The sequence below is a fragment of the Delphinapterus leucas genome, chromosome 18, assembly GCF_059928025.1.
Source record: "Delphinapterus leucas isolate spDelLeu-1000000601 "Yukka" chromosome 18, BTC_Dleu_Yukka2, whole genome shotgun sequence".
Taxonomy (NCBI): domain Eukaryota; kingdom Metazoa; phylum Chordata; class Mammalia; order Artiodactyla; family Monodontidae; genus Delphinapterus; species Delphinapterus leucas.
Genome location: NC_143146.1, coordinates 52,813,997 through 52,828,060, shown reverse-complemented (window position 1 = coordinate 52,828,060; position 14,064 = coordinate 52,813,997). Strand labels below are relative to the sequence as shown.

At 37.4% G+C, this 14,064-nt stretch overlaps 1 pseudogene; it reads right to left on the bottom strand.

The window, feature by feature from the left end:
- Positions 1 to 553: 553 nt before the first annotated feature.
- On the bottom strand, positions 554 to 12,693 carry LOC149746853 (uncharacterized; annotated as a pseudogene).
- Positions 12,694 to 14,064: the final 1,371 nt, after the last annotated feature.

Genomic DNA, 14,064 nt, shown 5'->3' with positions numbered 1-14,064 from the left:
CAGTATAGAACTGGTTATTGGTGCATAATTTTAGAATTCTAAATTAATTGGAATTTTAGTGTTTCAACTATTTTCATATCATTTTGGAAATACGTGCTTTATCCTTTATTGGAATTTCAAAATATAGTAACTTTGGCTCTAGAATTTTAGAATACAATGGAAATTTCCATATTTAAGAGCAAGTAAAAATTATATGAAGCATAAAATAACTTTAAAGATCTTTATTTTGGCAGAAAAATATATTTTTAAAGTTTTGAAATAGACTTATTGTTTAGGTTGTAACAGGTCCCAACATCTGATCAATTTGACATAAGAGTAAAAAACAAAACATTAAAAAGTGGGTTTCCCTGGTGGCACAGTGGTTGAGAGTCTGCCTGCCGATGCAGGGGACACGGGTTCGTGCCCCGGCCCGGGAAGATCCCATATGCCATGGAGCGGCTGGGTCCGTGAGCCATGGCCGCTGAGCCTGTGCGTCCAGAGCCTGTGCTCCGCAACGGGAGAGGCCACAACAATGAGAGGCCCGCGCACCGCACAAAAAAAAAAAAAAAAAAAAAAAGCAATCTTTTCTCTTAATAAGGATGTGTTCTCATTAAATTCTACCTTACTGATAAAGTAATATCGAACTGTGAAAACCATAAATATGGGACTGTAAACAAAACTTTAAGGGTCAGATTCAGAGAGTTAAAATTTGGTATGTATACAGGACAATTTTGAACAGGAAACATCAGATATTTTTAGAAGGTCCATTATTATCTTTAAGCAATCTAAAAATTCCTATGTGAATGTTTTATCCTTACTTAGATAGTGGTTGTTTCTGTCTTGCCTTTCTAAAACTCAAGGTATAATTTTTAAAAAAACATATAAATATAGGAAACTGGAAAGTACCTTTGCTTAAAATGATCACTACCTGCCAAGCTCTTAGTCTCAGCGACGAACTGCTTGTCCTTTACAGAAGAGACTCTCACTTTGAAGTCGATGCTTGCTCTTTGCAGATGTTCAGGGCATGAGAAGAATGAAATCTGGTGTAAGAACTGGAAGATAAATGACTAGCTAAAAGGAATAGCTTTTATTAAGTTAGTGTACATAAAAGAAGATGGAGCTTCTAGACGTTGATGAAATTACCTTTCAAAAGGGATGGAGAAATATATAGATAAGAAGACCCAAAGAAGTATAGTTTGTGTAGAGTACTCAGAAAGTCAGTTTCCACTTCCAGTTCAGACAGTGATGCTTATTTCATTTCACTTCCTCTGCTCCATGCCATGTATCTTCTGTGGATCTAAGGATCCTGCTACATGGGCGGTCAGATTATATCTACCCTTCCTCCCTACTAGAACATTCAACATTACCTTTGTCCTAACTCTGTAGTCTTGGCTTGCACCTTTTATTTTTAAATTTTCTTTGTTTAGTTTTAACTGACAAAAAGGTATTTATTAATGTAGTTTTCCTTCTCTTGCCATAATACATAAGCATGACCCTGATGGGCTGATACATCAGTGTGAAGGTGTCGAAAGCCCCACCAGTCATTGATTCCAGTGTTACAGGATTGCACTTATAGTGTGGTTTCAAGTCCATACAGGAAGCAGACCAACCCTAGGGTCTCCCACATCTGCCAAGCTCACTGTCTGTGCTGTGGTTGTGCTTTCCCTTACAGAAGCTGGAGCTGTCCACCCGCAAGGCTGCTCTGTTACAGGCCTGCTTCCCTGGAAAGCATCTCCCTTTGGCTGTGGGTGGAAGACTGCACACCCAGATCACCCTGAGAAGCAGTCCCCACATGCCAACCTGAGCCTGAGCGCTATCACTGTCTTTCCCGTGTGTCTGCACAGCCCGCTGGTGCCACTGCTCTTGTGTGGAAGGGCTTCTTGGTTGTGAGGAGCTCCCTGGTGATCAGGGTGAGCCCACCGAGGGTGAGGAAGACTCCTCCCCACCAAAGGACCTCCTGGCACTCTCCATACAGCACAAAGCCCAGGAAGGCCTGCGGGACAGAGACAGCTGTGAGGCCAGGTGGGCACATGCCCGCAGGATGCAACCACAGTGGGTGGGTACCACCTGACTCCCCTGTGGGTGACTGCCCTCCTAGGGCAGGAAGGAAGGTCTGGAGCTGGAAGTCTTGGTCTTGAAATCCAGCTGTCACCTTCAGCAAGTCTCCCCTGTAGAAGTGGGGAGGGTACCTCCTCATGCTACGGACCAGGGCTCCTGGGCTCCTTCATCAATAGAAATTGACAAGAGGCCAGACAAGAAATTCGGGCAAGGCTTTATTGGGGTCCCTGCTGCAGCAGAGGGGAGCAAGAACAAGTAACAGGTTTCCTTGCTCGTTTGCTGGCTTGATCCCCAAGGTGGGGGCAAGGTGGTTCTTCATTTGGAGTGAGGTTAGGGGTGTGTCCGAGAGTCAAGCCAGAGGGGTGGCTTAGGTGACTTGCCCACCCTTTGGTGGTGTTGTGTGCAGGGGACACGAGCAGTACCCTGACTTTTGCTCCTGGCTCTTCAGAAATGGCAGTTAGGTTTTTGTTCTTTTTGTATGTTGTAAATAATTTACCCCAACTGTACATGTACGCAGTTATTTTTAGTCCCTTTTAGTTTCTTTGTATTTTGTTTCTAGAGGTCCAGGTGCAGGCACTGCAGCAAAGGGTCCCAGGTCCCAGCCTGTCTCTCTCACAGCATCAGACTCCAGCAAAGTGCACAAGAAAGCCCAGTGAAGGCCAGCAGCTAGGCCCAGCACACAGTGGGCCTACCAAATGCTCCCTGCTTCCACCTCAGGGCTCAGCCCCACCAGGGTGGGAAGAACCTCAACCTTGATCCTCCATGTCTCATGTCTGAGTTCACAGACTGCTAGCCTCTGGGTTGCACAGAGGCTTCAGACTGCGGGCTCCCGCCTGGAGGACCAGCAAGCAAGGAGGCTTTTTACAGTTGGACTTCATCCCCATCTAACTTGAGAATTCTTCCAAGTTTGAGAGATTAGAGGAGCAGACACCAGGGGTCAAGCCACAGTTTCACCTCTGCTTCAGGTCCCGTCCCTTCTCCTATCTGGAAAAGCAGGGATTGCCCAAGGACGACTCACCCAGAACCCTCCCGGAACCCAGCTTTGGGACAGAGGGACCGTACACTCAGGCTACTCACTGAGCTGAGGATATTTGAAAAAGTCACCATGACAGATGCAATGGCCGAAGATGTGGTGAAATTGAGGCTCCGGCTAACGAACACTCACATGAGAGAATTGGTGGTAGCCATTACGAGGACGCCTAAGCCGGATAAGCAGAATCCCATACTCACCTCGCTGCTGAAGACCTGCTAGGTGGAAGCAGCGCCAGGGCCCTGAATGCGCATGCGCACAGGCAGTTTGAGCACGCCCCAGAAGTGGTACCGCGGCACGCAGGCTGGGAAGTGCGCCGACACCTCCATCTTAATTTTTTTTTTTTTTTCCCCGGTATGCTGGCCTCTCACTGTTGTGGCCTCTCCTGTTGCGGAGCACAGGCTCCGGACGCGCAGGCTCAGCGGCCATGGCTCACGGGCCCAGCCGCTCCGCGGCATATGGGATCTTCCCAGACCGGGGCACGAACCCGTGTTCCTTGCATCGGCAGGCGCACTCTCAACCACTGCGCCACCAGGGAAGCCCTCCATCTTAATTTTTCATTAATTCATTTTATGTCTCTTCTTCCCTCTCTTTGAATTGTGTTGTTGTTGTTGTTTTTTTAATCTTCTGTATTGATTTGGAAAGTGAGCACTTTAAAATTTTAACCATATTTACCCACATAAAAAAAAACAAACAAAAAACATTTACTGTAACAGCTCTTGGATGAGTTTTCATTGATTATCAAACTGAAGAATACAATGGCACCTTCTGACTTTGATTTTTTTATGCACCTTCCCCCTCTCCTTCACCTTTTCAGTCTTTGTTAAAAGAAACTCAGTTCGGATCTAGGTTTATGTTACAACTGTTTCTTCTTAACATAGTGGCTAGCATTTTGACAGTCGTAACAGTGTTTCTGTATGACAGTTACCACCATTAGTGTTTTTTTTTTAAAGTCATTCTTTTTCTTGCTTGTGATTTCTTGCTCAGTTGGTTTGAATTCCAATATTTCCCAAGAAAGGCAAGTGTTTGATTTAGTACATGTGAATGCTTTTTATTTACTTTCAGCAAAAAATAATAGGCTATGTAAAGCATCTTGTGCTGCTGTAGTTTCCACAAAATATGTGTAGACATTTTCATTGTTTAATGGCCATTAGCCAGAATCTGAGTGCAACCATGCTATTGATGTTTTATAATGTGTTTTGCTGCCCTTACATATCTGTGAGACTTTAAAATATTTTGTTTATAATTCAAAAATTTTGGGATATATAAATAATGTTCTTTTAATCTTGGCTAAAACATAATTCCTTTTACACCATAATGTTTCCTTCCATATTTTAATTAAAAATTTAAAAGCTTTAAAAAAGTGAAAAAAATAAGAAAACAAAAACCTATATGCCTTTCACATATCATTAGTAGGTTGCCACATTTGCTTTATCTCTCTCTCTCTCTCTCTCTCTATATATATATATATATATATACTTATATACATATGCACATCTCTATAGGGATAGATGACATATATCAATCAATATATAGGTTGGTCAATACATAGATGAGTAAATGTGTGTGTGTGTGTGTGTACACAGATACTTGTGTGTGCTTACATAGGTTCAATCAGTTGGAAGTATGTTGCAGACATCATGGTATTTGCCCCAAAATACTTTGAGGTATTTTATAAGAATAGTGGCACCTTATGATATAATTATAATGTCATTACCGCATCTAACAAAGTTAAGATTAATTTAGTAATATTGAGTACACCATATCTTCATTCTCTGTCTTCTGTGTTTGTCAACATCATTCTCATCATTTAAAACTCTTCTGTGCTTTTCCTTTTGATTCTAGAATACTTTGTAAATATATTCAATGTTTTTTGTTTCAGTTTTATTTAGTAATATTTCTGTTCTTTGATTGCCTCCAATGGATAACTTAATTCTGCCAATGAAGATTCGTCTTTGTATAATATCCGTATTCTGTTTTCCCATCTCATCTTGGTATCATCCTGATCTGTTCTTATGATATCCTGCTTTTTTATCTTATGGCCATATTTAATTACATCATGTTGAGAGTTCCAAATAACATTATAGACTTCTATGTCTATATTTCATTATGATTTTAAGATACAGTTTCTCTTCTTCTAAGTTTCTAAGCGTTTTGTTTTTCTTTTTTGGCCTTAGAGTGATCTTTATTGTTGGTTCATGCAGCTTTTTTTAAAATTAATTTTTATTGGAGTAAAGTTACTTTACAACGTTGTGTTCGTTTCTGTCTAAATTGAAAGCCTGTGTTACTTTCTCTATAAGTGTTATTCCAAAAAGAAGAACACTCTATTTGCTGTAATATTAATTCCTCCTCATAATGCATATAGGTATCAAATGTGAAATCATTACCAAAGGAGATAATGGTGGGAAAATTAGTCTTACCTGTTCTCTGCAGTGCATATAATTTGAAGGGATTAATGATCAATCTAAAAATATTGGTAACTATTTGATATATTGGATTTTTCTAAAGAAATCTAAATGCCAGGACATAGGAATATTACAAAATTGCTTTTTATAGTTTTTTGCAAATTGAATGCACAGCAAAAAAGTTATAATTTGTTTCTAGACATCCAGATTCTCCCAATTCTTCTTTCAAATATTTCTTCCTGGGGAAACTTTGCAATAATATTTAATTAATTATTGTTTCCCTTCCCTAGAAAGCTCTTTAGTAAAAATCTGCTTTGGACTGTCCAAACCTAAAGTGAGTTCACTTAAAATGCTTCGTGGAAATGTAAAGGAAATGTACAGTCTTTTAAATAAAAGGTGCTGAGTTAACTGAATATTCATATAGAAAAAAGTGTATCTTGGCTCCTACCTCACCACACACACACACACACACACACACATTCCAAATGGGCTGAAGATCTAAAAGAAAATATTTTTTCTACTAAAACATATTTTTGTAGAAAATTTAGTAAGAATATCTTCTTTAATTTGGAGTAGATTTCCTAAATATGGCACAAGAATAAGTAAGCATAAAAGAAATAAGTTGATAAACTGAAATATTAAAAATCAGAACTTTCTTTTCATCAGAAGACACCATAAATGAGAAGACAACGTGTAAATGGGAAAATATATTTGCACTACATCCACCTGACAAAGAACTCCTGTCTAGAATATACAAAAGATTCCTATAAGTCAGTATGAACATTACAGATGACCACTGCAAAAATTGGCAAAAGAACTAAAGATAATTTTTACAAAAGAAAGGAATCAAACAAACCTGAAAAAGTGCCCAACTTCAATAATCCGGTAAATACAAGTTTAAATCCACAATATGCCACAAAAACACATCCTTACCTGAATGGCAAAAGGGAAAAGGCTAAAACATACCAGACTGTGGAAGTGTAGTTAGGTATAACTACTGTGGAATATTATTTGTCAGTATGCACTAAAGCTGAACTAAAGTTGAATGTTCCCCTGATTGGGCATTTTAACTCCATAGTATGTACCTGATTGAAAGATAGGTATGTGTTTTCCAAAAGACATATATTAGAATGTTCACAGTATCACTGTCAGTAATAGCCTAAAATTGGAAATTATCAAGATCCAGTAACAGAAGCAAGGATAAATACATTATGATATATTCACACAGTGGAATATGATAGAGCAATGAGAATGAATGAACTACATTTAACATGCCAAAAACATGGATGAATCTTAAAAGCATAATTTCAAACAAAAGAACCCGGAAATGAAAGCATTCATGGTTTCATTTATACCAAGCACAAAAGATGCAAAAGATGGAAAACTAATCTATAGTGTTAGAATTCAGAAAAGTAATTTCAGATTTGGGGGTAAGAGTGTTAGTAACTAGAAGGGGCACAAGATGAACTTCTTGATAGTGGTTCTTGATCTGGGCACTGGTTATACAGTTTTGCACAGTTTGGGAAAATCCATTGAGGAGTACATCTATAATATGTGCACTTTTCTGTGTCTATATTATACTTCAATGAAAATGACTCAATCTTTAACCTGAAAGTTGACTGGGAGTTAAAGTTTCAATTTTTTGTAGGTAAAAAAATGCAAAATTTTTTTGAATGTACCTGAAAGTGTAATATATACTACCAATGATATATACTACCACATATGGTGTCAGGTACAATGTTACAATCTGGAAGATTATCAGAGAATCCTAGAGACTGTGAAATCCTCTATTTCAGACTCATGATTTTGAGTCAACTATTTATTGTTGTTTTTATTAAGTAATATCTATTCAGCAGGCTCAGAGGTGTCAAACTGCTTACACAGTTGATGTGGGTAGTATATCAAACCTCTCTGAGTTGTGTAGGAGCCCTACTTCACACTAGAATCATGGAACTGGCTGATTCTGTTTGATTCAATGTAGAAATTCCATTTAAATCTAGCCCCAGAGCTAAATGTAGTCCAGTGTATCACTGAAGAATTAACTTCCGAACATAAAGGAGGTGTCTCCAAAGACTTACGATGAGCAGGCTAAACGTATATATATTAAAATCACCATCATGTCAATATGACGTGTACTGATATGTATGATATATGTATTGAAGGCTCTCTAAGCTTGAAAAGCTTTCCAAGCATTGTTACTTTGAAACTTAGCTGAAGGTCATCATAAAAGAAATTATAATGTAAGAATAGGAAGAAGCACACACTCTCTGTTCTGTTAAGTTTCTCATCTTTGAACTATAATTTCTAGAACAATTAGCGGAAGTAGGAAAACCATAACAATAGCATCCAGGAGCTAGAGAACTGAATTTCAGGCTAATTTAACTGGTAGCTAGGTGTGTGATCATGGGCAGTTGTTAAAATTTCTCAGGCATAATTTTCATCACTGGTTAAATAAAGAGATAGAATTTGATTATCATTAATTCCCCTTCAAACTTCATGATTATGTAGTTCTTATCATAGAACCAGCATTTACATAAACGTATTTCATGCTTGCTTTTCTGAAAGTCTATATCTCATTACCCCCTCATTTTTTTTTTTTTTTTTTTTTTTTACTTTATCTGGACCAAAAATTGATCTTTACTGAAACCTGAAATTCAGCTAACTTCAAGCTTATTCATTTACTGTGAGGTGCAGGAAATATAAATAGAAAATTACTAATTTTGCAACTAATTTAAGTACCTCTAATGATCAGCAATTATCAGAAATAAAATGGTGTGAGTAATACTTTATAAGCCTCGTTAATTAATAAAATCTTTGCTTGTGCTTGACAAAATTAAATACAAAGGAAGCACTTATAAGTAATCTCAAAATTACCACAATAAGTATATTTATAAAAATGTCAATTCAAGCTCTGGCTAATGTTGAGAATAAGTTGAATTTGAACCAGTGTTCAAGTAGTAATAACATTCAATTCATGAAGAATTTATCATATATATATTCTATCTTAAAATCATGTGCCTAAAATTGATGTTCAATTTCCAAACCTCCTTTCTTAAATCAGCTCTCTAGAAACTTTGTTCAGAAGAGTTTGAAGTTGTGCTAAAAATATAGTTATTTTTTAGCATATTTATTTTACTTTAAGATTAGACTTAACTAAATGAAATAACTTTGTTAGATAATTTTAGAAAATAATCAAGTGTACAAAATAAGGTCAACAATAGGAAAATTTGAAGAATGAAAAAGAAGAATATGAAACAATTAAACCTTTTGAACTTCTTTGGCTTTTGAAGAATTCAGCTGATAGATGAAGAAACTACCAGAAATTATTCCATTTGTAGATACCAGGTGAAATTGAAGAGTTCACGTATACAAGAAAGATAAACTACACAGGCAGTACTTCTATCCATTTCCTAATTTTAAAGAAATGAGAAAATTAAATAACACTATTGTAAGAGAAAAATCTATGTTAAGTACAATCCATAAACATCTTTAAAATGGTAAGACCTTGGTAAGGAAAATAAAAGATGTAAATGTCTGACCCCAAGAAAACTAAAATTTTTAGAGTGGAAAAAATCATTATGTAGCAAGTCTATAACAGAAGTATTTATTGACTTATAATATCAGTACAAAAGGTTAAGATCACGTAACACTAAAAAAGTAAGTTCAAAGCCTCTCTACTCAGCCTTGCCAAAGAGCTTTCAATAGCACCTCTATTCTGCCTGGAAAGGATAGCTGGGAAAATGGACAATTTCTGCGCCACTGAAAACCTGAAGCCATTGTTATCAGTATAAAAATACTTGGGTGTGGACAACAGAGCTAGAAACTGGGCTTGGCTGTTCCAGGAAAGAGCTTGAAAGAAAAATCTCCCTCTACAAATGCACTAGAGATAACCTGATCCAAATGAACAAATAATCCAATTACTGTACAAAAAGTTCTTAAAAGCAAAATCATCTAAAGCAGAAGCTACACAAAGGAAGACTAGAAAGTTCTTTAGGGATTTTACAGTGGTGATGTTAAATGGCTGGTTTGACTTCTTCAAATCAATTTCTTTAATAATTTTTACAAAATAATTTAAAAACCCCATGAGTTCAAAAGTTGTACGTATTAACTCAATAACTAAATTTTTCTAGCTCATTAGTAGGCTGCAAAATACCTGAAGTAACAAATGAGCGGGGTAATTTGGGTAATAAGAATTTATTTGAGAATTCAAATAATTTAAATGTACTACATATTTTGTAATGTATTTTCATGTGAAGCTATCAAAAATACATTCATTCTTTCAATCACTTTGCCCTTTTAAAATCTACATGCATTTCAAATAAGATTAAAGCAAACTTTATGATTCATTGCATTTTATTCATCAACACATTGCTTTTTAAGAGTTCTTTGATGTTTGAGAAACCTTGTGTGTCTTTTGGATAAGCCTTCTTAAACCTTTTTCCCTCAAGTCAGAAAGTTATACTTCACTAACTATAAAGAAACATCCAGGGACTAAAAATTGCTTTGCCACAGAGAACCCAGGATATTCCAAAGAGGTGCCAACAGAACATCTTCTTTATCCACAAACTAAACAGAAGTAAGGGAGCAAATAGTTGACAAGTGATCAGTGTATTGGAAAATAATCAACAGCAGAGAAAGAAACTAGAAATCATATTGTAAGGCTGGAAGAAAATATAAAAATAAAAATACTGCTTCAAAAGTAAGGGTACTGACAAGATATATGATGAAAATGCATTCTAAATGGGATATGTCCAGTGTAAAAGCAGGTGAAAAACCAAGAAAAGTGATCTTTTTTCTTGGATTTAACTTTAGAGAAAAACAAAGAAAAAAAAATTTGTACCCCAAATTGAGCTTTGGCTATGAATGTTTTAGGAAGAACTTGAAAAAAACAGTATTTTTTTAAATCTCTAATGCATTGATATTTACCACTTTGCCCACTAACAAGAGATCATTAGCCATGTCAATTGCACCATAGATAATATTTACCTTTGACCTAAGGGATATGCTGGAAAGTGTATATACCTGAATACTACATGCTTATCACATTTTTTTACCATAGAATATAAACTAGAAGGTTTAACATTAGAAAAACAAAACAATTCAAACATGTTCCATGAAAATTATGGGCAATAACAGTATGATGTAGCAGAAAATTACGTGTATTTTATGTCAGAAATTCATGGCTATGAATCCTGGATTGATTTAATCATTCTCAAATTCAGTTTCCATATTTGTAGGATAGTCACTAAATTATACTAAAATGTAAATGAAACAATATGTGGAAAGGATCTAGGACTATGTCATTTCTCAACAAAAGATTGCTATTAAAAAGGATTCTGTAGAGGAACTGATGATGGATTTTGAGCTAGAGAAAGCAGAAAGGATGATCTTCTCAATGTAGGTGGTGAGTTTGAGAGTGAGAAACTGCCACATCTTCCCTGTATAAATACATGGTTTGTGCACCAAGTGACTCTATGGTACTCGCTTGATAAAGCTTGCACACTGAAATAAGTGCCTGGAGTTGTGCAGTTCCCTAGTTTCACAGTCAGCCGGGATAGTCCTGCACACTACCCTGCAGACAGTGGTACGTTGACTACTTCTCCTTTCCTGTTCAATTTAATTCAGTATAAACTTATTGCAAGATATTAAAATTTTCAAAGGTAAATAGTGCATGATTTGTTGTTATTAGGCACACACAAAAAAAGAAGGTCACAGTAAAGAAGGTCAAAAAAATTTTAAAGGGATTACTGGAGCACAAAAGTGGGACTCCAACCATAGTTTTGGGAGGAAGGATATTAAAGAGGGTCATATAAGACTGATGAGGAGGTGAGTAGATAGCCTTAAAGAATATACGTGGTCGGGCTTCCCTGGTGGTGCAGTGGTTGAGAGTCCGCCTGCTGATGCAGGGGACACAGGTTCGTGCCCCGGTCCGGGAGGATACCACATGCCGTGGAGTGGCTGGGCCCATGAGCCATGGCCGCTGAGCCTGCGCGTCCGGAGCCTGTGCTCTGCAACGGGAGAGGCCACAAAAGTGAGAGGCCCGCGTGCCGCAAAAAAAAAAAAAAAAGAATACACATGGTCCAATCAAGTGGAAGAGTGTTGGTTGTAAAAAGGAAACACCCAGAGTCATAAATAATCTAGGTGTTTGGGAGGCTACTAGAAGTTGGATATATCTAGATAATTGATTAGAAAGATAAATGGACTGTAATGTTGACAGTAGATACACTAACAAGACAAAAAAGACTAGAAGAAATCAACTGGTGGTGGCTTAACTTCCTACAATGCCAAAGAGTTATTTATCCAAAGGGAATCTTCACTTTTCAAATACAGTATAAAATAGTCTTGCCCAGCTGACCTGTGTCCCAATCCCTTATCATCACACTGAATCAAAGCTGGGGAATTTGTGCTGAGATACTGCCTGTCTTGGGCTTTTAGAGAGAAGATAAAGACTTCAAATATTGAGTGACTTCATTGGTATATCAATAATCATGAAACAGACCAGACAGGGTCTGGTATCAAAATATTGCATGGGAAGTGGCAGTTTAAGACAGTAGATGAAAATTCCTTCATGCCGAGGCCCATGGATCTCTCATTTGTCAAACAAGAGAACTGAATTAAATCTGTATTTCCAATATTTTTGACACAATATTATCTTGTTAATATATAAACTAGTAAATCTAACTAGGAATGATTTTTTTTTTTTTTTTTTGCGATACGCGGGCCTCTCACTGTTGTGGCCTCTCCCGTTGCGGAGCACAGGCTCTGGACGCGCAGGCTCAGCGGCCATGGCTCATGGGCCCAGCCACTCTGCGGCATGTGGCATCCTCCCGGACCGGGGCATGAACCCGTGTCCCCTGCATCGGCAGGTGGACTCTCAACCACTGCACCACCAGGGAAGCCCAGGAATGATTTTTAAGTGCTTTTGTCATTTGGGAGCTCAGTATTTACATTTAATTGATTATAAATTAAAAGTACGACTTGTTAACACATTAGTTTCCTAGGGCTGCCGTAATAAATTACCAGAAACTGGTAATTTTAAACTGGTTTAAAACACAGAAATTTATTATTTCACAGCTAGGAGGCCAACGTCTGAAATCAAGGTGTTGACGGGGAGGTGCTTCCACCAAAGGCTTCAGAGGAGAATCCTACTTTTCTTCCAGATTCCGGTGACTCCAGGGTTGCCGTGGTTTGGAGCTGTATCACTCCAGTCTCTGTCTTCATTTTCATAGGACCTCCTCCACCATGTTTCTGTTTCTGTTTTCTTTTCTATATCTTTCTTACAAGGACACTAGTCACTGGATTTAGGACACACTCTAAACAAAGATGATCTCATTTCAAGATCCTTGTCTTAATTACATCTGCCAATACTGTCATTCCAAATAAGGCCACATTCTGAGGTTTTAGGTAGATATATCTTTTCAAGGATCACTATTCAAATCACTATAGTCACCAACAAATTATTGAGTGATATTCTTATTTTTGCTTCTCGATATGAAAGAATAGCTTGTATCAGACCATTTCTCCAGCTAAGAACTTTGAAATCTGTATACAATACACAAAAACATCAGATCTAAGACCAAGCAGAGAATAACTTTGGCAGCCAGCTTCAAAGAAGCCAAGATGTGGGGAAAAGCAGAAACATCTTGAGAAGAGCCAGACTGTCTACCACTTAGCCTCCTGTCTATTCATAAGGAGCAGAGGCTGAAATGCTAGGCAGAAAGTCATGGCTTGGAGCTTTTGACAATCTCATGGGATGAGGGAGACAAAAATAGAGTGTAGGGTGATCAGTGCGGCCAGGATTTCAGTGATTAAAATTTTGAAGAAAAGGAAGCAACAGATTTTAGCTTCTGGAAATATTTTTGAAAAGTATTTGTGGTTTCATAAATGCTACCTCACAACTGTTGGAATGGCTATCATCAAAAAGAAATAATTAACAAGTGTTACCAAGGATGCAGAGAAAAAGGAATTCCTGTGCCTTAGTGGGAATATATATTGGTACAGCTACTATGAAAACAGTATAGAGGTGCCTCTAAAAATTGAAAGTAGAATTACCATATGATATAGCAATTCCCCTTCTGGATATATATCTGAAGGAAATGAAATCAGGATCTCCAAGAGATACCTGCACACCCATGTTCATCACAGCATATTCACAATAGCCAAGACAGGGAAACAACCTAAGTGTATATATATGGCTAAAGAAGATGTGAAATTGATAAAGAAGATATATATGTGTATATCCCATATATAAATATATATATGCACACATACACAATGGAATACTATTCAGCCATGAGAAAGGAGGAAACCCTGCCTTTTTATGACAACATGGATGAACCCTGAAGGCATTATGCTGAGTGAAATGTTAGACAAAGAAAGATAAATAATGTATGATATTACTTATATGTGGAATCTAAAAAAGCTGAACTCATAGAAACAGAGAATAATTGGTGGTTGCCAGGGCCTTGGGGTGGAGGAAATGGGGAGAAGTTGGTTAAAGGGTACTAACTTCTAGTATAGATGAATAAGCTCTGGGCACCTAATGTGTAGCAAGGTGATTGTAGTTAACAAAACTGCATTATATACTTGAAA